Source organism: Schistocerca nitens, chromosome 1, assembly GCF_023898315.1.
Source record: "Schistocerca nitens isolate TAMUIC-IGC-003100 chromosome 1, iqSchNite1.1, whole genome shotgun sequence".
Lineage (NCBI taxonomy): Eukaryota > Metazoa > Arthropoda > Insecta > Orthoptera > Acrididae > Schistocerca > Schistocerca nitens.
This window is the reverse complement of record NC_064614.1, coordinates 849175744-849199363: the sequence shown is the minus strand read 5'-3', so window position 1 is coordinate 849199363 and position 23620 is coordinate 849175744.

Genomic DNA, 23620 nt, shown 5'->3' with positions numbered 1-23620 from the left:
AGCATAGTCTGCCTCATGCAATAATGGAGGTGATAAAACCTATTTTCAGAGACTTAGCAGCACCTGAACTGTTGGAAAAGTGTATTCACGGAAAAACTCAAAACCCCAATGAAAGTGTAAATAGTGTTATATGGTCGAGAATCCCCAAGACTGTATTTGTTGGAATAGAAACACTTCACTTTGGTGTGTATGATGCTGTTGCGACTTTCAATGATGGCAACATTGTAAGGTGCAAGGTATTTAGAAATATGGGAATGAAGATAGGTTCTAACATGGTACGAGCGATGCTTGCTTTAGACAAGGAACGCCTTCGGGCTGCAGACAGGGCTGTAAAGAGTCTAGAAATACAAGCAAGAGTAAACAGGAGGAGGAACAAGAGGAAGCTGGATGAAGATAATCCATCCTATGGACCTGGAATACACTAAAAAGTTGATCCAATCTTTGTCGCTCGATTCCCAAAACTTTTATTTTCTCATACTAATTACATGTTTTCTAAGGATCTTCCAAACATATTTGTTTCAAACTTTCAGTAAATGTTACACAGTACCTTCTGCATAATTTAACACAGCCTTTTTTCCAAAAACTGTATATTTTTGAATATATAAATAAAAAATTGCAAAAAAATGTTGTGAATTTTCATTACAATTGAAAAAAATCATCTTTAATAACTGAACTAAAATTTTGTAAGATCCTTGTGTTAAGTTGTAGCCCATATTCCAATAAATAATCTGTAAAACGTTCAACTTCCTACCTCAAATACTTTGTGAGGAAAGATGTAATTTATAAGCGTTATTTTAACATTGCAAGTATAGGGCGTTCCGGAGCCCCTTAACAAATGCATCTTTAAACTTTTCCAAAGTATCATATCGTTCTGAGCTTTCAGGTCCTACCTACCCCCTAAATTTTGATGAAATGAAACCAATCTTTTCCCTATCGGTACACAATCTTGGTAACACATTTTCAAAATCATTACACAATTCCTTTGTATGCACATGTCTAGAAGTCTGAAACCTTAACAACAGTCTGTTAGTAATATAAGCTACTTCAGCTGACTCTGTTAGTACACTATCACCCACACTGTTAGTACCAATTTGTATATTATGTTCCACTTTAGGCAGTCTTTTTTCATGATTATTGATCACATTTGCTACCACCCACACCTGAATAGTCAAAAGATCTGTGTTAGTTTCTTCTTCTTCACATGGTCAGAAACAACCTTTACACAATTTTCACTTTCCTCACTGGTTTTACTATTCAAAATTGTATGCTCACTTTCACATATACCTAGAACTGTAGCTATTTTATGTCCTACTTTCTAAGCATTTTGTTGGATCTGACCCATTATTTGCTTGCTTCCCTTCTTACACTATCTGAGTATTTCTTACAACTTTCCTCAACTTTGCAAACTACCCTCGACCTTTTCATCAGAAGCCTTCAATCCTTTTTGCCACGTTTCCTGTAGCTCAGAAGCCTGGTTTTTAATTTAGTACCAATTTCAGCTCTGAATTGTTTAAGCTCATCAGCTAAATCAGTAAGCGTATTATACTGCTGATCAATTTTCCTATTAAAATCGTCATTTTGTTATTAAATTTACTCAACGATTATTGTTCTAGTTCTTTAATATATTGCTTAAGATCCCTAGTTACATTTTTATTTGAATCTTAGCTGTTAAGCAATAATGCTGCTAACATATCCTTTACTCTTTCCTGTTCAGTTTGCTTTACATATTAAGTGTCGCATCTGTCTCTCTCGTTTCTTGTTCATTTAAGTCAGCCTGGCTCTTGTCAAATAAATCAGAATCACTAAAATCACCCAATATATTTTTAAAAGAGCTGGTACATTTTGCCATAGTTACATCTGTTGAAGCATTTTGTCCCTATTTCTCTCCCACAATTGTTGATAATTGTTGTAAATTAGGAACAAAGCAGCATTAATTTCTAATTCACGCACATTTCTATGAGCTGTAGTGCTTGTCTGAGTGGCACTTCCATTAAACTGAATCACATCCTCTCCCATCACAACTACAGAATTATCATTCCCTTCATTTTAAAAAGTCTTCTTATATAAGTAAACAACTGATGAAGTATTTGTCGACTGTAGTATCGGTACACTGAAACTGTGGGCCCGTCCTTCGCCTCCAGCTATACAAGTTCGTAGGCTTCCATCTACTGCCAACACTGTCAGTACTGTTGTTGAGATGGCGGCTCCCACTGCATTTTGTTTACTAACTCCGCACTGTTTTTTTTTCTGTCGTATCTACGATCTCCTTATTCTTCTTCTTACTGTAGGATCACAGTTGTGGTCGCAGTGTCCTGTTTTTCCACGTTGTCACAAACTGTTCTATACTGTCTTTTGATAGCTGTTCGACACTGTTCATTTTCACATTTACTCTCGACCGCGGATCTCTTCTCTACCTCTTTTTATACTTCCCGAGCCCTGACCCATCATCTGTGGTGGCGAGGTACTTAGCTTCTGCAAATAAAGTACCAGTCGTTTTGTGGTGAATCTCTTCTCACACGCGCTCCTCTTTGGAGCTACTGAAATGCTATTCTCTGTCGGAAAAAAACTATAGAAAAAACGGCTGTACACGTCGCAACCACAAGTCGCCTAAAAATTGTTTTGTAGGTGGAAGGTTAATAATAGTTACAGGAAAGTACTTAGGTGCTTCAAATTTAACCAGATACTGCTAAGCCTTATTCTAAGCTGTAAAAAGTCTGAGAAGTCCACATGCAAACATCATTCATAATCATAACCAGGTTATGATAATTATGAATTATCATTCACACAATGTTTATTTCTCTTTGAATAGCTCTTACAAATGTTGCTTTTCAGTCTCATGTAACAAAATGTCCACTTTCGCGAATAAACAACACGCCACGCGGAATTTAGTTATTTTACAAGTCACCAAAAGTTCTTAATTTCACACTGTACATTAAATTGAACTCTCTTCCATACTTTACATCACTTCTCAAGTAGTGGGACAAGAGGGGTGCCACCCCTCATTCCATTGTTGCCAGATGTATCCAAATGGCCGCAATGACGTCATCCAAGATGGCTGCATGTAGACTTGGCAACAGTGCATGACATCATCCAAGACGGCGGATTTTGGTGGGAAGTTGTATTTTGGTGGAAGATAGGTCAATTGGGCTATCTCCACTGACCTAATCCTCCAGAAAAAAATTGACCAGAAATACAAATTTCTGTAGGATAATGCATCAAACCACGAAAATGGCGGGAACATAGACCTAACCCCCTCTCTGAGATAATGGAACCAAGTTCAAATTCCAGCACGATAATGGCGGGAAACCTGGACTTGTCTTTATTATTATTTAAACAGTATCATGCAGGTGTGGTCACCACGAGGTCCGGACTCCAATGGCCTAGTTGATACCGTCGCCACCAGAGAGCGCCACCATCACTTCACTCAAGATGGCGGATTTTGGTGGGAAGTTTGAATTTTGGTTCCCACCAACCAACCAACCATAGGTCAAGTGGGCTACCTCCACTAACATAACCTTAAAAAAAATTGGTTGTAAATTCAAATTCCAACAGGATAATGCGTCACACCTAAGGAAATAGGACATTTGGACTATGTCCACTAACCCAACCCTCCATAAAAAAATTGGTCACAAGTTCGAATTCCAAAATGATAATTGGTCACACCTACGAAAAAATGGTCTGGAATAGGCCAATTAGGTCACATCCACTAACCTAAGTCCACCTCATCCTATGAATTCTCACCAAGTTTGAATTTTGGCAGTCACTTATGTTTTCACTGCTAAGCTATGAAAATCGCGTTAAATAAAGTACACTTGTACTAACCTAAGTCACCTCCTGTCCTGCTTTGTTTCAAGCAGTATGGTCATCACTTATGGTCCAACTGACTTTGTTCAAATCGTCGCCAGCAGAGGAGGCTACCCCTGGCGCCACCAGTGAGCAGTAGCCCGCACGCGTGCTACTGGTCCATTTTCCGCACACGTCACAGCCTTAGGTCGGCTGGCGCCAAAGTTGTTTGCTGGACAGTGGAATCTGCCCTGACGTCACACAACCGCCGGTCCACCACGCGGCTTGTTCGACAAAGATGTTTTGTGTCAGTGTGATGGATATATTTGATCACTAAAGAAAATGTTAGAAAATAAAGAGAGTGAACTCCTTCTTTACTCCCCCCAGCAGCCCAAGGCAGGCTGAGTTGTTTTCCCTCACGATCTTGATTTACGTCACGAATGCTCGATTGAATGTGGTGGGATACATGAGCGGTGAGAACATTTGCGTATGTTGAGAGGAGGAAGGCTATGACGTTATGTTCGGGAGGAAGATTATATATATATATATATATATATATATATATATATATATATATATATATATATATATATATATATGACCTAGTAGAAAGTGTCGGAAGTTCCATGCGGCTTTTCACAGATGATGCTGTAGTATACAGAGAAGTTGCAGCATTAGAAAATTGCAGCGAAATGCAGGAAGATCTGCAGTGGATAGGCACTTGGTGCAGGGTGTGGCAACTGACCCTTAACATAGACAAATGTAATGAATTGCGAAGACATAGAAAGGAGGATCTTTTATTGTATGATTATATCATAGCGGAACAAACACTGGTAGCAGTTACTTCTGAAAAATATCTGGAAGTATGCGTGCGGAACGATTTGAAGTGGAATTATCATATAAAATTAATTGTTGGTAAGGCGGGTGCCAGGTTGAGATTCATTGGGAGAGTCCTTAGAAAATGTAGTCCATCAACAAAGGAGGTCGCTTACAAAACTCTCGTTCCACCTATACATGAGTACTGTTCATCAGTATGGGATCTGTACCAGGTCGGGTTGACAGAGGAGATCCAAAGAAGAGCGGCGCGTTTCGTCACATGGTTATTTGGTAAGCGTGATAGCGTTACAGACATGTTTAGCAACCTCAAGTGGCAGACTCTCCAAGAGAGGCGCTCTGCATCGCGGTGTAGCTTGCTGTCCAGGTTTCGAGAGGGTGCGTTTCTGGATGAGGTATCGAATATATTGCTTCCCCCTAATTATATCTCCCGAGGAGATCACGAATGTAAAATTAGAGAGATTCGAGCGCGCAAGGAGGCTTTCCGGCAGTCGTTCTTCCCGCGAACCATACGCAACTGTAACAGGAAAGGGAGGTAATGACAGTGGCACGGAAAGTTCCCTCCGCCACACACCGTTGGCTGGCTTGTGGAGTATAAATGCAGATGTAGATGTAGGCGATATTTTGGTAAACAGGTTCTGTTAAGGTGTCAATTTCCATGCATACAAGCTGAGGCATGAAGAAAATGGGCGTTAACTATTTCTGGGACACTATACAATTCCAGAGAGGTCGACTTGGCTCTTTTTTTTTTTTTTTACAAAGAAATGTGACGTAAGAATAAGATTGGGAAGGTTGTTAGATGTGTTTGTAATTATGCGCGTGCATTTGGCGGTGTTGCGTCAGTCATTCTGGGAGGCGGGTACGAGCGGTTGAGCGCATGTGTCAACACGCTCTGTGCTGTTCTGCATTCAATGGTAAAGACAGGTCGCCCCTGGAGATGCCTCGAATATGAGACTGGTGTGAACGCGCTTTGGAGTGCTATGACAGTATAACGGTGACTGTATAGAGGAATGCAACTTTGACCGGTGTTCGGTGGCGGTGGCTGGCGGGTGCGGCAGAGCGCCAGGATCTGTGTCTAGGTGAACATGTATTTGGATAGGAATTTCGCGGGCTTGGAGTACGAATGCGGCTGTCGCTACCTCATGTTTGCATAAGCCTAGCAGGGACCCGTGCATGGTTTGAGGGTTGTCAGGCATGTGACTTCGCGGAGGAGAGGGTGTGGTGGAGGATGCTCGTGCGTGTCTGTTGCGTTATTTTGCGAGTGGCCCTGTAGGCTGTGCCATGCATTATTTGGACTGTTTACTAGTACTGAGCATGTTTCCAGATACGTGTACTGCATTACTTAGGAGCAGTTTGCTATTGTGTACTGAAATTAGGAGTTCTTTGTGTGTCTGTAGACTGTATTGTGACGCCAAGCACATTAGAGTGTATGTTTTGTATCGGTGTGCTGGATATATTCGATCGCTAAAGAAAATGTTTGAAACTAAATAGAGTGAACTCCTTCTTTACTCCCCCCAGCAGCGCAGAGCACGCTCAGTCATTTTCCCTCACTATCTTGATTTATGTCACGAAACGGACGACAGCGTCGTAGACCTCGTGGAGAACACACTGTTTATCGCCATCATGAATAACTGTACTTCCGTCATCAGCTGGTGTCACTGTGGCGTCCTCTGATGGCGGGGAAATGTACTAAGACAGTTAGGGTCTGCAGCTCGTGGTGAACACACTAGGTGGCGCCATCTTCGATTACGACACTTGCGTCACTACTGCGTCCTCTAGTGGCATCAAAATGAACGCAGTCAGTTCGGCTATGGACTCAGTGGTGAATAAACTTGGTGGTGGTGTTCCCTCCAATTATTTAAATAAAGGCCTGTGTATGATTTCGGCAGTTGATGATTAGCAAGCAGAGTCTTTTACATGGATTATTATTTTGACAATTTAGGAGTTGTTTGGCTATATGGACGTATATGCTGTGCATTGTTTATGAGTGGTTCGCATGTCTGTAGGCTGTGCAGTGTGTTATTTTTGACGGTTTACAATTGGCAAGAGTGTGTGTAGAGCTTTATACATGAGTTATGCAGGAGTGGTTTGCAGGTCTGTATTCTGTGGGGCATGTCAGAGCGTGTGTTCTGTGATACATATACTCCATCCCTAAATAAACTGCTCGCAAATAAATACACTCCTTCCTCCCTCCATCAGTCTAGTGCGGGCTGAGTCCTTTTAGCACCCGCCCGTAGGAAGAGGTGGCGGCCTGGCGACTTTGGTTGGTGGTGGTGAGCTTCGTTTGCAGCAATTTTATGTTGGTAGCGCAAACGCAAGTGAGCTTTGTTTGCTGGCAGATTTCACACTTGGCGCTTGATCCTAGGAGAAAGTGGCTGTCGGGCGGCTGAGGTTAGTACAAGTGTCCTTTCTTTACGTGCAATTTTCTTAGGTTGGTAGCGAATGTGCAAGTGACCTTCCATTACTACCAGAATTCAAACTCGGCAAGGGTTCCTAGGAAGAGGTGGCAGTCTGGTCCTTGAAAAGAAGTTGAAAGTAGGTAGTAGAACACCTTTTCATACTTATATGAAATTGTAAATTGAATTATTTAATATGATTAAAACTGAAATTTCAATTAAGTACTTAGGTAACTGATAGGTTAGGTGCGCGATGTGCGTGTTAGCTTATTTACAGAAGACTATGTTCAGTGCGTGTATGGAGGTGGTGTCCGGGGTTGTGTGACGCAAGTGGCCGGATCCCCGCGGGGCGGTGGCGCGGTGTATCTCCGGTTATAACGCGCGCGGACACGAGAGAGAGCAGACGATCTTGCGTCAGTTAACTTAGCGAGAGCGTTCTTTGTCGAGCAAGCCACGTGGTGGACCAGCGGTTGTGTGACATCAGGGCAGATTCCACTGTCCAGCAAACAACTTTGGCGCCAGCCGACCTAAGGCTGTGACGTAAGCGGCCGCTGGACCAGTGGCGCGTCCGCGGGCTACTTCTGACCGGTGGCACCAGGGTAGCTTCCCGTACCATAACACTACCTCCTTTGTACTTCACTGTTGGTACCAGAAATGACGGCACATAACGTTCTCCTGGTATGCAGCAAATCCAAGACCTTCCATCGTATTGTGACACTTTATAGCGTGATTCATCACTTCAAATCGCTTGTTTACAACCACCCACTGCCCAGTGGCGTCGCTCTTTGCAGCGCAACACGACAAGCGTCACTTACGAGTAGAACACGGCAAGAGACATAACCTAATATCCCAGAAACTTCACTCAGTGAAAAGTGGGTCAAAATAAGCGGACACGTATCTCGACTTATCCGCCGACACTCACCGATTCAGAGAAGGCAACTGTGATATTTCTTGAGGTACTCTATGTGCATTCGAGCGGGCAGTGATCTCATTTGAATGGTTGCACAGTGGCTAGCTTTGCAGCTTCTTAGTTTTACACCCCCGATCATTGTTTCTACTTATTTTATTTCTTCATTTATGTCCCCATGTCCATAGAAAGTTACTACACGAATGTTTCTTATCACGTTAGGGGATACAATGGCGTTAAATTAATTAACTGCAACTTGGTTTCAAAGTAAGTCTCATACATTTATTATATGACATATGTGTGTACGGAATTTTGAGGTGATGCAAACTTTTTCAGTGCTCATATTCTTATATATCATTTTTACATCAGTTCTTATATTAATTCTGTTGTAACGGCTACTGTGGGAGTCAGCACCGGCACAAACAAAGAAGGAGAAAAGTTGTGATGACCTGTGGGAGGAACCCAAAATGATCTGTAGGCTACATAACACTGTAAGATTAATTGATCTCTTTATTTCTATAAAGAAATGAAACTTAACAGCTTGTGCCTCCTATGTGCAAAAACATTTATCGACTACTACTAATCGCTGAACGCAGACTAAGCATCATCTTCCTGTTACTCAGTATTGATGCTCTCTTAAGTCTGTGACAGAACTGGGCCAACCACCGCTGATTGGCTGCTTAAATCAGCGCTGACAGTGGGCGCTGAACTCTGTCTTTCTGGAGGTGTGGCAATGCCTACTCTTTCCACTGGCACATGAGTCAATGGTTTCTTGGTGCCATCTCACGACACTGCGCTGGTCGGTGTGCAGTCGATGCTTTGTGACTGTACAGATTCTTGTATTCTTGCATTCCTTTGGATGATACCGATCGTGGCAATCTTCAAAACTTAGAAATTCTGGACACCATGAACTCCCCGAAAATGCAGTTTTGCCATATCGACGTTTCTTCATACGAACCTCACATGGGAAAAAACGCTGTTAACATTGTTGTTGATTTCAGTCTTTGGGACTTAGATCATGGAAAAACCACTCATAAAAGTGAGAGTGGCAGGGCACTCTCACTTCTAATACAGTGTTATGCTGTGTAATGTTCTTAGGGAAGTTGGTCTTTATAACTTGGTTGTGGTACTTGGATACCATCTGAGTTCATTCATGTGATGAAATAGTTGGCAGTAGTTAAAGCTCTTGCTTGTGTGCTCTAGTGAAGGAATGGCGGTAAGCTGTACCTGTGTTCAAAGGAAGAGGGTGCCGATTTGAACGACTGCAGTAAAAGCACACGGCGGCTGAAGGCCGAAGGGAGCAGTTTTTTTTGTGGAACCTGGGTGAAAACATTTGTGCACTGCCAAGTTCCTCGGTCTCATTGTGCAGCATTGTGCAGACACGTTGGATGGGCCAGGTCGGTCGGCGGCCACGTCCAGGTAGGCTGACTAGCGCCAAGGAGTCGCCACTGCTATTGGCAGAGCATTGAAGACCTGCATTAAAGCAGACGATGGGCCCTTGTTAGGCAGGTACCAATGAGACGACTATGTGTTTCTGCGAATTTCCGAGGGACAGGTCAGTGGCAGCCTGACATCCAGACTCTGTTACAGAACATATTTGTGAAGGCACGAGGCTATTAGCGAGTTTATGGCCTGTCTTTGGAAAGTTCGAAATGGACGCAACAGGAGAGATAACGACCTTTTTATGGAGGGCTGTGGTTCCATCCTGATCATGCTTTAGCAAAGACACAGCGTAAACGCGTGGGAAAGAGGCTGTGGAGCTGGATCATTTTTCCTCTTCTCCCAGTTAACTTTAAAGTCGCTGGTTGGTCAAATCTGTGTATGCAGAGCAAGGGGCGCTCTCCAATCTTCGAATGCCACACTCCAGCTCATGATGGGCTTGTGCTAAAGTGGGAGTGGCCTAAGATGTAAATGTGCTATGCTATCGAGCTGTCGAGAAAACCTGAGAGAAAGAGAAGAGTACTCCCTTGTACTGGTGCTTCACTAGTAAAGAACTGAAGGTCCTTACGTAAATGGTGAGACTTGTGTCCTTAGCTAGTGCGCCACTTGTAGTCTGTGCCAGTCACCATCTGAACCATCAGAGGTACTGCTTCTAGCATCATGCACGCAATGAGTGATGCGGGATGTACTTATTTGTTTTGAGTCGGCAGTCTAAACATTTGACATATTCTGTCATGCGTAGTAATGGCATGGAGTCAAATTGGTTTGGCAGACCAGCAAACGGGTCCACCTGCAGACTGGAATCCACTGGGATTTCAGAGGCTCATAGGGAAGGACCTGCATTACGAAACAGATCAACGTGAGACTGCATACTTGCATTTTTTTTTTTTTTTGTGTGCGCCATTAATAACAGATTACTGCTGTCCATGACTCCAATCGCTGAGTGCATCGTGGTGTGTCACCCTGACCAGCGGGAGGATAAAGTATTAGCTGATGCTGCATAGGGCTCCAATACGAGGGTTGTCCAGAAAGTAAGTTCCGATCGGTTGCTAAATGGACACCACAGTGAAAATCCGATGAAGCTTTTCATAAATGTGTTGGGTTGTGTCTCTAGTATGACTGTCGATCGCATCAAGACGCTCATTTCAGTTGTGAGCGCACTGTGTGCGAGTAAAGGTGCCTAGAACTACGATGTCTGCCGCCAAGCAGGAGGGCCTGCTGAGAGGATTCGCCTTAATGAATGCAGCCCACCTAACACAACTGCCAGGCACTTCCTTCTTCATGGCAATTCTCAGTCACACTCTGCAGGGCCAGTGAAGACTCTCCTGCAGCCTTTTCGATGGGAAGTGTCGATAACCCACAACACAGCCCCAATTGGCTCGTCCTGAGTATCATCTCTATTCACATGAAAAGCTGGATACGAAGACAACACTTGGGTGCAGGCTACGCGCTACAGACCATCGTAGAGAATCATCGCAAAGCACAGGCGGCTGCCTTCTATGACGATGGTGTTGGAAATTTGGTATGACGCTCCGACAAATGTCTAAGTCAGAACGGCTACTATGTAGATAAGTATCTGGAAAGTCTAGCTAACTCTTGTAAATAAAATGTTTCTGATTTTCGGTATAATTTCCATTTAGCGACCACTCGCAACTTACTTTCTGGACAACCCTCGTATGTGCTTCTCAGTACCCTGTTCTTTGGAACCATATTTTTCTTTATGGAATAGTAGAGTATGTATGGTTGATAGTATCATGGGTTTTGGGCCATACCACGAATTCACATGTATGAAGTAAGGAAAAGTGATTAGTTCTCGTTAGTGTCATGTATTGATCCCCAGCTGAGCACCTTGTTCACCATAGACCACATATCACTGAAAGCGTTTGTCGAATAAAAATGTTTATGTGATGTTCCTTTAGAATTTTTTTTTGTCTTCTGATGTTAAGAATGAATAAATCCATTGTTATTTAGACAACTCCTCCCAGTGTTCTGATTAACACTACCTTTGCCATTTTTATTAAAGTCTTGATTGCAATTGAAAGTAGAAAGTTTGCAACGGACCACTTAACCGAAAACTGGCGCTTGCAAATGATTGTGAATCAAGACACACTGCAGAATTTCACCAAAAATAATTTTTGTTAATTTTCTCTTTCATTTCTTTATTTGTTGTTCTAATTCATTAACTACGCAATCAATTACTAGACGATAAAGGACAACTTTATTTCAATATCGATTAGAAATATTCCAGTATCTTCTAGGGACATGTGTAAATAAATGAAAAACAAAAATTAAAAATAACGGTCTGGTTTCGAACATGAGACGCAAAACTGTGAAGCTGCGACGCTACACATTGTGCCCCCACTTTGGTTGAACTATTTATTCGCTGAAAGGCACATAAAGTACCTCGAAAACATTGACCATTGTTTTGTCAGAAACAGTCGGGTATCTACGGATAAGCCGAAATACGTGTTCGCTTGTTGTGACCCCTCTTCATCTCAGCGAAGTTTCTGGGAAATCTGGTTATGCCCTTTCCTGTGTTCTCCTCGTCAGCATTGACTACAGTGAACGTGTGGCCTTCGAGGAACTGTTCGAACATTGGAGTTCATTATTTTTAACTTTCTGCGCACAGTCACTGGGCGAGGTGGACTGGGCGAGCATAATCGTTGAACTTATGAGTGATTCCTTTCGCTGATTCGATGTGATTTTTTACGACACCGTTGCCCCGCCCCCTCCCCCTTTCTCCCAGTACTGGACAGCTCCTGCCCATCACTACACGAGGTCGGGCTGGCCTCGCTCGCCCCCCCCCCCCTCCTCCCTTTCTCCAAGTACTGGACAGCTCCTGCCCGTCACACACGAGGTCCTGCTCGCTCCCCCCACCCACCCCCCCTCCTCCCTTTCTCACAGTACTGGACAGCTCCTACCCGTCACTACATGAGGCCCGGCTGGCCTTGGTTTAGCTGTAGTGCTCCTTCGCCTTTCCGATTCATAATCACATCACCAACAGTAGGCTTGGGCAAATTATCGTGTGAGCCCATGCTCGCATTTTAACGCTGCTACACAGAAAGTTTTCTAGCGTAATAATGATATGTTTTTCTTCTATTCTGGAGCCACCACGTGATTTTCACATTTGACTGAGAATAGCCAGAATAAGTATGTATACTGAACATCTAGTAGCACGTTTTGCAAGTATTTATTGCATCTCTAGTGTCACCTATCAATGCAATACATACTTTTTTTAGTATAATGCGCCCCCAGCATTGTCTATGTATGATAAGGAAAGTACGTCATTCAGAGACTGGTTTAATTCAAGGACATGCAATAGCGCCAGTTGGCTGCCTGAAATAACTACGAGTACAGGCGAAGAGATGCTTCCAGTCTAATGGAAATTTATTACTATCATACTCCCTCTCTATTTTGACTTCAATGAAGACATTTAGATTACAGAGAACTCCGCAGTTTTTATGTTGTTTTCTACCTCCTCTCTAGTAAAACAAACTGTGTTATTCTATTAGAAACGATAAACTAATGTGGAATGAGATTCGTACATAGAGGAGACTTCGCAACTCTGTTTGAAAATAAGCTAGTAAGATAACTTTTAAAGAGGTTCTAAATGCTTTGCGCCTGTTTGCTGGATGTTAACCTAATAACCCTTCACCGTTCTCTGCCGTTCCTCGATTGTTTTCTGCCCTTGCCCTCCACCTCTTTTTTGCCTCCAGTCTCGGAGGACAGTGACGGCGTGGCTCCTGAAGCTGACGGGATTTATTACGGGTTTCCCGTGCGATCAGCAAAACGCAGGGGAATTAAATCCGAAACAGCCCAGGGCGGAGAGCGGCGAGCGTGGCGCAGGGGGCGGCCACTAAATCAGCGGCACAAAGAAAAGCCGATATCTGGCCGCGGCCCCTAGCCGGCCGGCCCTAGCTAGCCCTGCCGCTGCTGCTCCCACTGTGCGCTGCTTCCAGAGCTACTGGCTCGCTCTTCGACTCACTGGCGTTTCTGTACTCGCTCCCCAGGCCCTCCCATAGACTATCCATCAGATCGTTCAGAGTAGTGAATACGACCTCCAAGAGCGACCCCATTTAAAAAACACACTGCTGAACTCCGTTTTGGAATTGAAGCAGTTTCTCCCTTTGCGACGCAGTAGTATGAAATTTGGCTGAAAGGTGCCTACAACCTCGCTCTGTAACGCTGCAAAAGTGTGGAGTCCTGTGACGTCCCCGTATGGCTGGGCGACGATTCACATAGCAAGGTGTCGGCACGTTGATGTGAGATGTAAGGTGGGTTAATGATGTCACAATGGCACAAAATTTCATCATAATTCTGCCGTGGACGTCACACTCGATGAGAAGATCGTCAGATCACCTTTTACTCACATCTCACCCCTTCTCTTGACGCCTCTGCGATGGAGGTCAGAACCATGAAGGACAGCGTTGGAGTGATGCTATTTTCTTGTGGGTGGCCGCGGATCACAATCGACACAAAAGGCCTTAGGGTGTGGCACAAAAACCACCTCTCCCCTTGGAGCATTGTTTCACACACATTGCGTGGTTCAGAACTCAAGTCCGTAATGCAATGAGAACTCCTTGATAACCTTTGACACTGATGACATCCCTGGACGATTCAACCCCCCTCTAAGGACACCGCGGTCCTGCAATCCCACTGAACTTTATCGCACCCTTCGAAATTTTAGCGCGACCGCAATGTTTGCTCTGGTGCACACAGTAGAACCACCACAGATTTTTCGAAACTGTCGGACGATATGTGGACGTGACCCGAAACAGAAAAGGTTGTTTGTGCTTCTTCAACCCTCCTTTCTTGCACCATCCTGTTGCCTGAGCACGCCGGAATGCGACACTGACACAAGACACAAGACACAAGATAATCGGCAGAGCCACTCAGGACTTTAACCCTGTAAAGAACGGAAACCTGCACACAGTTTTAACTACTAAGAATACCACTCTTTCACGACACAACGTTTTCAACAAGTTACAACCGCTCACAGTCAGAAAGTGGCACAGCAAAATCCCCTTATGTTGAAAATTAACCATTACCATGCTGGCGAGGAATTCATTGCCAAATCGTGAAAGTAGCAGTGCACTCAGATAAGATACAAATTTGCCGAATATCGGCCACAGCTGACAGGAATCAAGAGCTGATAGCAAAATCAGCCAGGACACAAGTCAGTAAATTCCACTCTCTGTTGACAGTGATGCAAACTCAACACTCGACCTATTTAGAAGAACAGCCGTCAAACAAACAGAGAGGCTACAAGGAGCAATCACGGTCTGAAAACGATCCACCACACAAATAACTCATTGAAACTTCCTGGCAGATTAAAACTGTGTGCCCGACCGAGACTCGAACTCGACCTTTGCCTATCGCGGGAAAGTGCTCTACCATCTGAGCTACCGAAGCACGACTCACGCCCGGTGCTCACAGCTTTACTTCTGCCAGTATCTCGTCTCCTACCTTCCAAACCTTACAGAAGCTCTCCTGCGAACCTTGCAGAACTAGCACTCCTGAAAGAAAGGATACAGCGGAGACATGGCTTAGCTACAGCCGGGGGGATGTTTCCAGAATGAGATTTTCACTCTGCAGCGGAGTGTGCGCTGATATGAAACTTCCTGGCAGATTAAAACTGTGTGCCCGACCGAGACTCGAACTCGAGACCTTTGCCTTTGTCTCCGCTGTATCCTTTCTTTCAGGATTGCTAGTTCTGCAAGGTTCGCAGGAGAGCTTCTGTAAGGTTTGGAAGGTAGGAGACGAGATACTGGCAGAAGTAAAGCTGTGAGCACCGGGCGTGAGTCGTGCTTCGGTAGCTCAGATGGTAGAGCACTTGCCCGCGAAAGGCAAAGGTCCCAAGTTCGAGTCTCGGTCGGGCACACAGTTTTAATCTGCCAGGAAGTTTCATATCAGCGCACACTCCGCTGCAGAGTGAAAATCTCATTCTGGAAACATCCCCCAGGCTGTGGCTAAGCCATGTCTCCGCTGTATCCTTTCTTTCAGGAGTGCTAGTTCTGCAAGGTTCGCAGGAGAGCTTCTGTAAGGTTTGGAAGGTAGGAGACGGGATACTGGCAGAAGTAAAGCTGTGAGCACCGGGCGTGAGTCGTGCTTCGGTAGCTCAGATGGTAGAGCACTTGCCCGCGAAAGGCAAAGGTCCCAAGTTCGAGTCTCGGTCGGGCACACAGTTTTAATCTGCCAGGAAGTTTCATATCAGCGCACACTCCGCTGCAGAGTGAAAATCTCATTCTGGAAACATCCCCCAGGCTGTGGCTAAGCCATGTCTCCGCTGTATCCTTTCTTTCAGGAGTGCTAGTTCTGCAAGGTTCGCAGGAGAGCTTCTGTAAGGTTTGGAAGGTAGGAGACGAGATACTGGCAGAAGTAAAGCTGTGAGCACCGGGCGTGAGTCGTGCTTCGGTAGCTCAGATGGTAGAGCACTTGCCCGCGAAAGGCAAAGGTCCCGAGTTCGAGTCTCGGTCGGGCACACAGTTTTAATCTGCCAGGAAGTTTCATATCAGCGCACACTCCGCTGCAGAGTGAAAATCTCATTCTGGAAACATCCCCCAGGCTGTGGCTAAGCCATGTCTCCGCTGTATCCTTTCTTTCAGGAGTGCTAGTTCTGCAAGGTTCGCAGGAGAGCTTCTGTAAGGTTTGGAAGGTAGGAGACGAGATACTGGCAGAAGTAAAGCTGTGAGCACCGGGCGTGAGTCGTGCTTCGGTAGCTCAGATGGTAGAGCACTTGCCCGCGAAAGGCAAAGGTGCCGAGTTCGAGTCTCGGTCGGGCACACAGTTTTAATCTGCCCGGAAGTTTCGTATCAGCGCACACTCCGCTGCAGAGTGAAAAACCTCATTCTAAATAACTCATTATTTTAAAATGAATCCAGGGTGCTGCCGTAGATGTAGAAGCCAGGAGAACTACTGCGGTCCCGTCACAGCGCAAAGGCGAAAAGAGTCTTAAATAGAGCCTACGTTTACTGGTTACTGCAGCCACACTTCAGTTTCGCAACAACACCAGTGCGGCGCAGCATTACACCACACGCCAACTGATCCCCTGAGGTTCCCCATGCAGACTCGCCCCGTACTTCATCCCCTCTGCAGAGTGCCTGGCCCCGCTTATCAAGGAGGCGTTCGCTAAACAGCGCACCGCAAAGCGTATCATTTAGTGAGAGAAAACTTCACGAAAACAAGAGCATCGCTGGAGGACACGGCACAGCAACATTCTGGATGTCTCATTCATCTAGCCTAGTAATATCAATCAAAATGACGTTGGTATGTGGTGATGCGGTACGGATACAAGCAACGTGAAATTAGATTCGTTTGTAGTATACGAGGGCTGGAACTTTAATAGCGGTAACTATTTATTTACAGCTCGTACAAAATAGATACGTGTTTCAAAGTTTTACTGGTCTTCAAAGTCGTTACTAGCATTATGTATAACCCGTTGCTAGCGATGTGGAAGTCGTAGGATACTCTTAGCAGTGCCAGTTCTGTTGACAGTTGAGCGGCGCGGTCTATTGCCCGACGAATTTGTAGCAATTCTGAAGCAAATGCCGTGAAGTGTTTCCTTCAATTTAGAAATCGAGTTGAACTCACGCGAGCTTAAGTCAGGGCAGTGCATTAGGTGGTATAGCACTTAGCAGCCCCATCAGTCAAATAAATCAGTAACAGCATGCACTGTACGTGCTTGAGCATTGTGCTGCAGAATGATGGTCAGGTCCTGCAGTAAGTGTCATCACTTCTGTCTCTAAGCTGGTCGTAGGTTGTGTTCCAAAAATGAACAGCATAACGACGTGTATACGGAGGGAAACGTAATCATCAACATAAACAGAAACCACCAGTGGACTAGCTAGAAGTGAAGCGAACCGAAAAACTGACAATACTGATGCGTTAATTGAGAGGTGCCTAAACAGTATTATAGCTTTCTTATACGTAGTTCACTAACATAGACTAATTTAACGACGAGCATAGTGTCGATTTTAAATACGACGTCACGCATCGTACTGATCTTGGTACATTATAGCTGAGGCAAGATATAGTGGCGAAGGAAACCAAGGAAGGTGACTGAAATGCTGTTTTACCGTCTGAGACTTTTTGTTTATTTATTTATTTATTTTATCATTTTTTATCTGGATTACCTGCCATAATTTTCAGACTGCCGCTGCACCTACGGAAACAAATTATTTAGACAAGATATTTACATGATGTGAAAAGTGGAATATACCCTGAAATATATGCATTCGGGAGGATGACGGTTCAATCCCGCGTCCGGCCATTCTGATTTAGGTTTTCCGTGATTTCCCTAAATTGCTCCAGGCAAATGCCGGGATGGTTCCTTTCAAAGGGCACGGCCGACTTCCTTCCCCGTCCTTCCCTAATCTGATGAAACCGATGACCTCGCTGTCTGGTCTCCTTCCCCAAAACAACCAACCAACCCTGAAATATAAAAGGCTTATGGTACTACCTATCGACACTAAAGAAATTCTTTTAAATTTGGGTCACACGCAAAATCACACAAACTTTAAAGGACGTCGATTCAACTAAATACGTAGAGATTAAAATTACGAATAACTTAAATTGGAAATCATACACTTACAGTATTATAAAATTGAACCAATCTACTAAAGAGACCCCCTACACTACGCATGTTCTGCCCTCTTCTGGAGTACTGCTGCGTAATATGAGATCCACAGGAGGTAGGATTGACGGAAGACATCGAAAAGTTAAAGAAAGGGCACCTCGTTTTGTATTACCGCAAAATATGGGAGTGTCACGGATATACGGTGGTAAACCTTGAAGCAGATGAGTTTTAGTAGCAGCGAGATGTATTCAACAAATCTGAATTACCAACCCTCTCTTCCGCAACTCAAAATATTTTCTTTACTTCGATTACACAGGGAGAAACAACTATCGTGATAAAATAACAGAAAATCGCAATCGCACAGGAAGATTTAGGATTTAATTTTATCCACGTACTATTCGAGAGTGGATGGCTGGAGAAATGGTTCGAATATGTTCGTATATTCTCTTTACCAAACATTTAAATGTGAATTGCAGAATGACAATGCAGATGTAAATGTCAGCCAAGACGACCCAGCTTAACGTCCGTCTCCGGTTGATGTATGATTATTTGTAGTGTCACAAGTCCTCATCACATGTGACCTGATGAAGAGGTCTCGGATTTGGCCAGAATATTTACCGCAAGATCTTTCTTTTCAGAAGTTTACACCTTCAGCTCTCATATCCATGCTGGTCAAATAATGTACAGGTTAATAACTATTGGGGAAGACAATGGCTGGAATACGTCAAACAAGTATTCAGAACTATGGCAGTGACACTCTGAGATGAAGAGAAAAAAAGACATCATTTGATGAGGAGAATTGTTTAGTTAATACTAAGTTTCCGGATAGTCCTAACAAGTGTATTTCATTCAAACGCTTTAAACATGAATTCGGTGACTTTGATTTGGTAAATATAACGTTAAACTTAGTTGAGTCAAAGTTAATGCAGGTGTATAAGGAATTATTAAATTAAATAGAAGAATTTTATTTTCAACAGTTTAAACTGAACAGTTAATTACTTAGTGAAAAGTGGCCATACCACCTTGAAGTTCTACATGAAGCAATTACCAGAACTGTAGTGGCAGATGAATGCATCGAGGAAGTGAACGGTGTAGTACTGAATGTTTGGCGATAAAACGTGTACAAAGTAAATAATGTCACAGGAATAGCAGAAGAAATAGTGTGGTACTTGTTAGAGAAAGATGTGAGCATGATAAACTCCGGTGTAAGATACATGAAATTTTAGGAAAGTCGAAAACGAACTTTACCGGTTTAAGAAGTTCGAAAACTGATTTTGCGCACTGATTCTAGAGACAAAGAGAGGGTTTATCATCGTATACTGGACATGACCTGGTAGAATTTTGCACAGAGCATAACTTAATCATAGCCAACACTTGGTTCAAGAATCATGAAAGAAGGTTGTATACATGGAAGAAGCCTGGAGATACTAGAAGGTATCAGATAGATTATATAATGGTAAGACAGAGATTTAGAAACCAGGTTTTAAATTGTAAGACATTTCCAGGGGCAGATGTGGACTCTGACCACAATCTATTGGTTATGCAATGTAGATTAAAACTGAAGAAACTGAAAGAGTTGGGAAGTTAAGGAGATGGGACCTGGATAAACTGACTAAACCAGAGGTTGTACACACTTTCAGGGAGAGCGTTAGGGGGCAATTGACAGGAATGGGGGAAAGAACTACAGTAGTAGAAGAATGGGTAGCTTTGAGGGATAAAGTAGTGAAGGCAGCAGACGATCAAGTAGGTAAAAAGACGAGGGCTAGTAGAAATTCTTGGGTAACAGAAAAATTTAATTGATGAAAGGAGAAAATATAAAAATGCAGTAAGTGAAGCAGGCAAAAAGGAATACAAACGTCTCAAAAATGAGATCGACAGGATGTGCAAAATGGCTAAGCAGGGATTGCTAGAGGACAAATGTAAGGATGTAGAGGCTTAGATACTGCTGTCAGGAAAATTAAAGAGACTTTTGGAGAAAAGAGAACCACTTGTATGAATATCAAGTGCTCAGATGGAAATCCAGTTCTAAGCAAATAAGGGTAAGCAGAAAGATGGAAGTAGTACATAGAGGGCGATTTACCTGAGGACAATATTATGGAAATGGAAGAGGATGTAGATGAAGATGAAATGGGAGACATTGTACTGCGTGAAGGGTTTGACAGAGGACTGAAAGACCTGAGTCGAAACAAGGCCCCAGGAGTAGACTACATTCCACTAGAACTACTAACAGCCTTGGGAGAGCGAGTCCTGACGAAACTCTACCATCTGGTGAGCAAGATGTATGAGACAGGCGAAATACCCTCAGACTTCAAGAAGAATATAATAATTCCAATCCCAAACAATGCAGGTGTTGACAGATGTGGAAATTACCGAACTATCAGTTTAATAAGTCACGGCTGCAAAATACTAATGCGAATTCTTTACAGCCGAATGGAAAAACTGGTAGAAGTCGACCTAGGGGAAGATCAGTTTGGATTTCGTAGAAATATTGGAACACTTGAGGCAATACTGACCCTACAATTCATCTTAGAAGATAGATTAAGGAAAGGCAAACCTACGTTTCTAGCATTTGTAGACTTAGAGAAAGCTTTTGACAATGTAGACTGGAATACTCTCTTTCAAATTCTGAAGGTGGCAGGGGTAAAATACAGGGAGCGAAAGGCTATTTACAATTTGTACAGAAACCAGATGACAGTTATAAGAGTCAAGGGACATGAAAGAGAAGCAGAGGTTGGGAAGGGAGTGAGACAGGTTGTAGCCTCTTCCCGATGTTATTCACTCTGTATATTGAGCAAGCAGTAAAGGAAACAAAAGAAAATTTCGGAGTAGGTATTAATGTCCATGGAGAAGAAATAAAAACTTTGAGGTTCGCCGATGACATTGTAATTCTGTCAGAGACACCAAAGGACTTGGAAGAGCAGTTGAACGGAATGGCCAGTGTCTTGAAAGGAGGAAATAAGATGAACATCAACAGAAGCAAAACGAGGATAATGGAATGTAGTCGAATTTTTCCTGACATGGATGTAGAAAAAAGAAGAAGCGTACGTCCGCCATCTTACTTAATCCAAAACATTACGTCTACCGCATTTATACCTCCATGGTTCACCGAGATACTTCCCCATGATATCGCTCTGGTGTGCCCGTGCACAGTTTCGACCGTTGGGAATATTTATCGGCTTTGTGTTCGTATCCCAAATAGCATTTGGTGCTTTGATTGTGTAGAGACGGAGTTGTTTCGTCAAAAATGTCAGTTTGTGTCGTTTAGTGGTGTACTAATCGATCTGATAGCCATGTAAAGTTTAAAAGAATCATTTCTTTTTAAATGGAACCGTTAAATCAATATGTTTTTTTGTATAGTTGTATCGTGGTTGTGCTGTTTGCTTTTATTCTTTTACGTATTTTTCATTGCCTTGCAAACCGCAAACGCTCCAACATCCGAGCCACACTGTATCAACGATCTCGTCCTCGCCCTACACATTCTACGTGTGCGCGCTGACGACGAAACACTTATTCCCTCATGTAATTTGTTGTAAACAATAAAGTGCATTTCAATAGGAACAGTGATGTACAGTGTAGCGGTTCGTGTCACGCGAGATTAAAAGATACATGGCCGAACAAGATGCTATTTGAAGCGTCCTCTCGCGCAACTGGCTGCCGCATTCCCGCGCAACTGGCTGCGAGAAAGCAGCATTATTGCTGACGCTCTCTCTATTCCTTTAACTAAGAGAGATTTTGTTCGATGTTAACTATTGTGAAAAGGTATAGTCTAGATTCTGATCTTAATGAGTATGGACGAATGTATTACGGCTTAAGAGAGAAGGCATTGTTGCGAGACCGCAATTTTTAATTGAAAGGCATTTTCTGATTTTGTGCCAGAATAATAAGCCAATAAACCAATTTCTCGGCGGCATAAACAAGGTGTTCTACATCTTATAGTTTCACATTTTCAAATATTTGTGCATGTCCACGAGACATTTCTTTGGACTGTGAAAGCTCTAACCTGCAAACTCTATACGTTCATTAATTTAGAGACTTTTAAAAAAATCCACTTCGACGGACAGGCTTCCATAGAAAGGAGAATTGGACCGCAGTTAACGTAGACTAAGATTCCTACAGATTCAGCACACAGTCCAACGACCGGCAGAGACATCGAGTACAGCTTACAGTCATTCTGCAGCAGCAGATCTCTAGTCTACCATTCACAATCCCCTGAACATAAACGTCGTCTAGTGAGATCTGTTTGGTTATTAATTCATTTCAAAGACCAAAACTCTTTTCTTAGAGAGACTGAATACTAAAGAACTAATTCTTTGAATCAGTAATAATAATTATTATTATCAAATCTAAGCCATAAATAAAGGAATAATAATAATAATAATAATAGATACAGTAGATCACATCACAAGCGGATGTACAATACTAGCAAATACAGAATACACCAGAAGACATGACAATGTAGCAAAAGTAATACATCAACAACTTGCCATACAACATAAACTAATAAAACAACACGTTCCCACATACAAGTATGCACCACAAAATGTACTGGAGAATGATGAATACAAATTATCCTGGAACAGAACCATTATAACAGATAAAACAACATCACATAACAAAACTGACATCATACTCACTAATAAAAAGAAGAAATTAACATTGCTGTTGTTGTTGTGGTCTTCAGTCCTGAGACTGGTTTGATGCAGCCCTCCATGCTACTCTATCCTGTGCAAGCTTCTTCATCTCCCAGTACTTACTGTAACCTACATCCTTCTGAATCTGCTTAGTGTATTCATCTCTTGGTCTCCCTCTACGATTTTTAACCTCCACGCTGCCCTCCAATGCTAAATTTGTGATTCCTTGATGCCTCAAAACATGTGCTACCAACCGATCCCTTCTTCTAGTCAAGTTGTGCCACAAACTTCTCCCCAATCCTATTCAATACCTCCTCATTAGTTACGTGATCTACCCACCTTATCTTCAGCATTCTTCTGTAGCACCACATTTCGAAAGCTTCTATTCTCTTCTTGTCCAAACTAGTTATCGTCCATGTTTCACTTCCATACATGGCTACACTCCATACAAATACTTTCAGAAACGACTTCCTGACACTTAAATCTATACTCGATGTTAACAAATTTCTCTTCTTCAGAAACGATTTCCTTGCCATTGCCGGTCTACATTTTATATCCTCTCTACTTCGACCTTCATCAGTTATTTTACTCCCTAAATAGCAAAACTCCTTTACTACTTTAAGTGTCTCATTTCCTAATCTAATTCCCTCAGCATCACCCGATTTAATTTGACTACATTCCATTATCCTCGTTTTGCTTTTGTTGATGTTCATCTTATATCCTCCTTTCAAGACACTGTCCATTCCATTCAACTGTTCTTCCAAGTCCTTTGCTGTCTCTGACAGAATTACAATGTCATCGGCGAACCTCAAAGTTTTGACTTCATCTCCATGAATTTTAATACCTACTCCGAATTTTTCTTTTGTTTCCTTTACTGCTTGCTCAATATACAGATTGAATAACATTGGGGAGAGGCTACAACCCTGTCTCACTCCTTTCCCAACCACTGCTTCCCTTTCATGCCCCTCGACTCTTATAACTGCCATCTGGTTTCTGTACAAATTGTAAATAGCCTTTCGCTCCCTGTATTTTACCTCTGCCACCTTCAGAATTT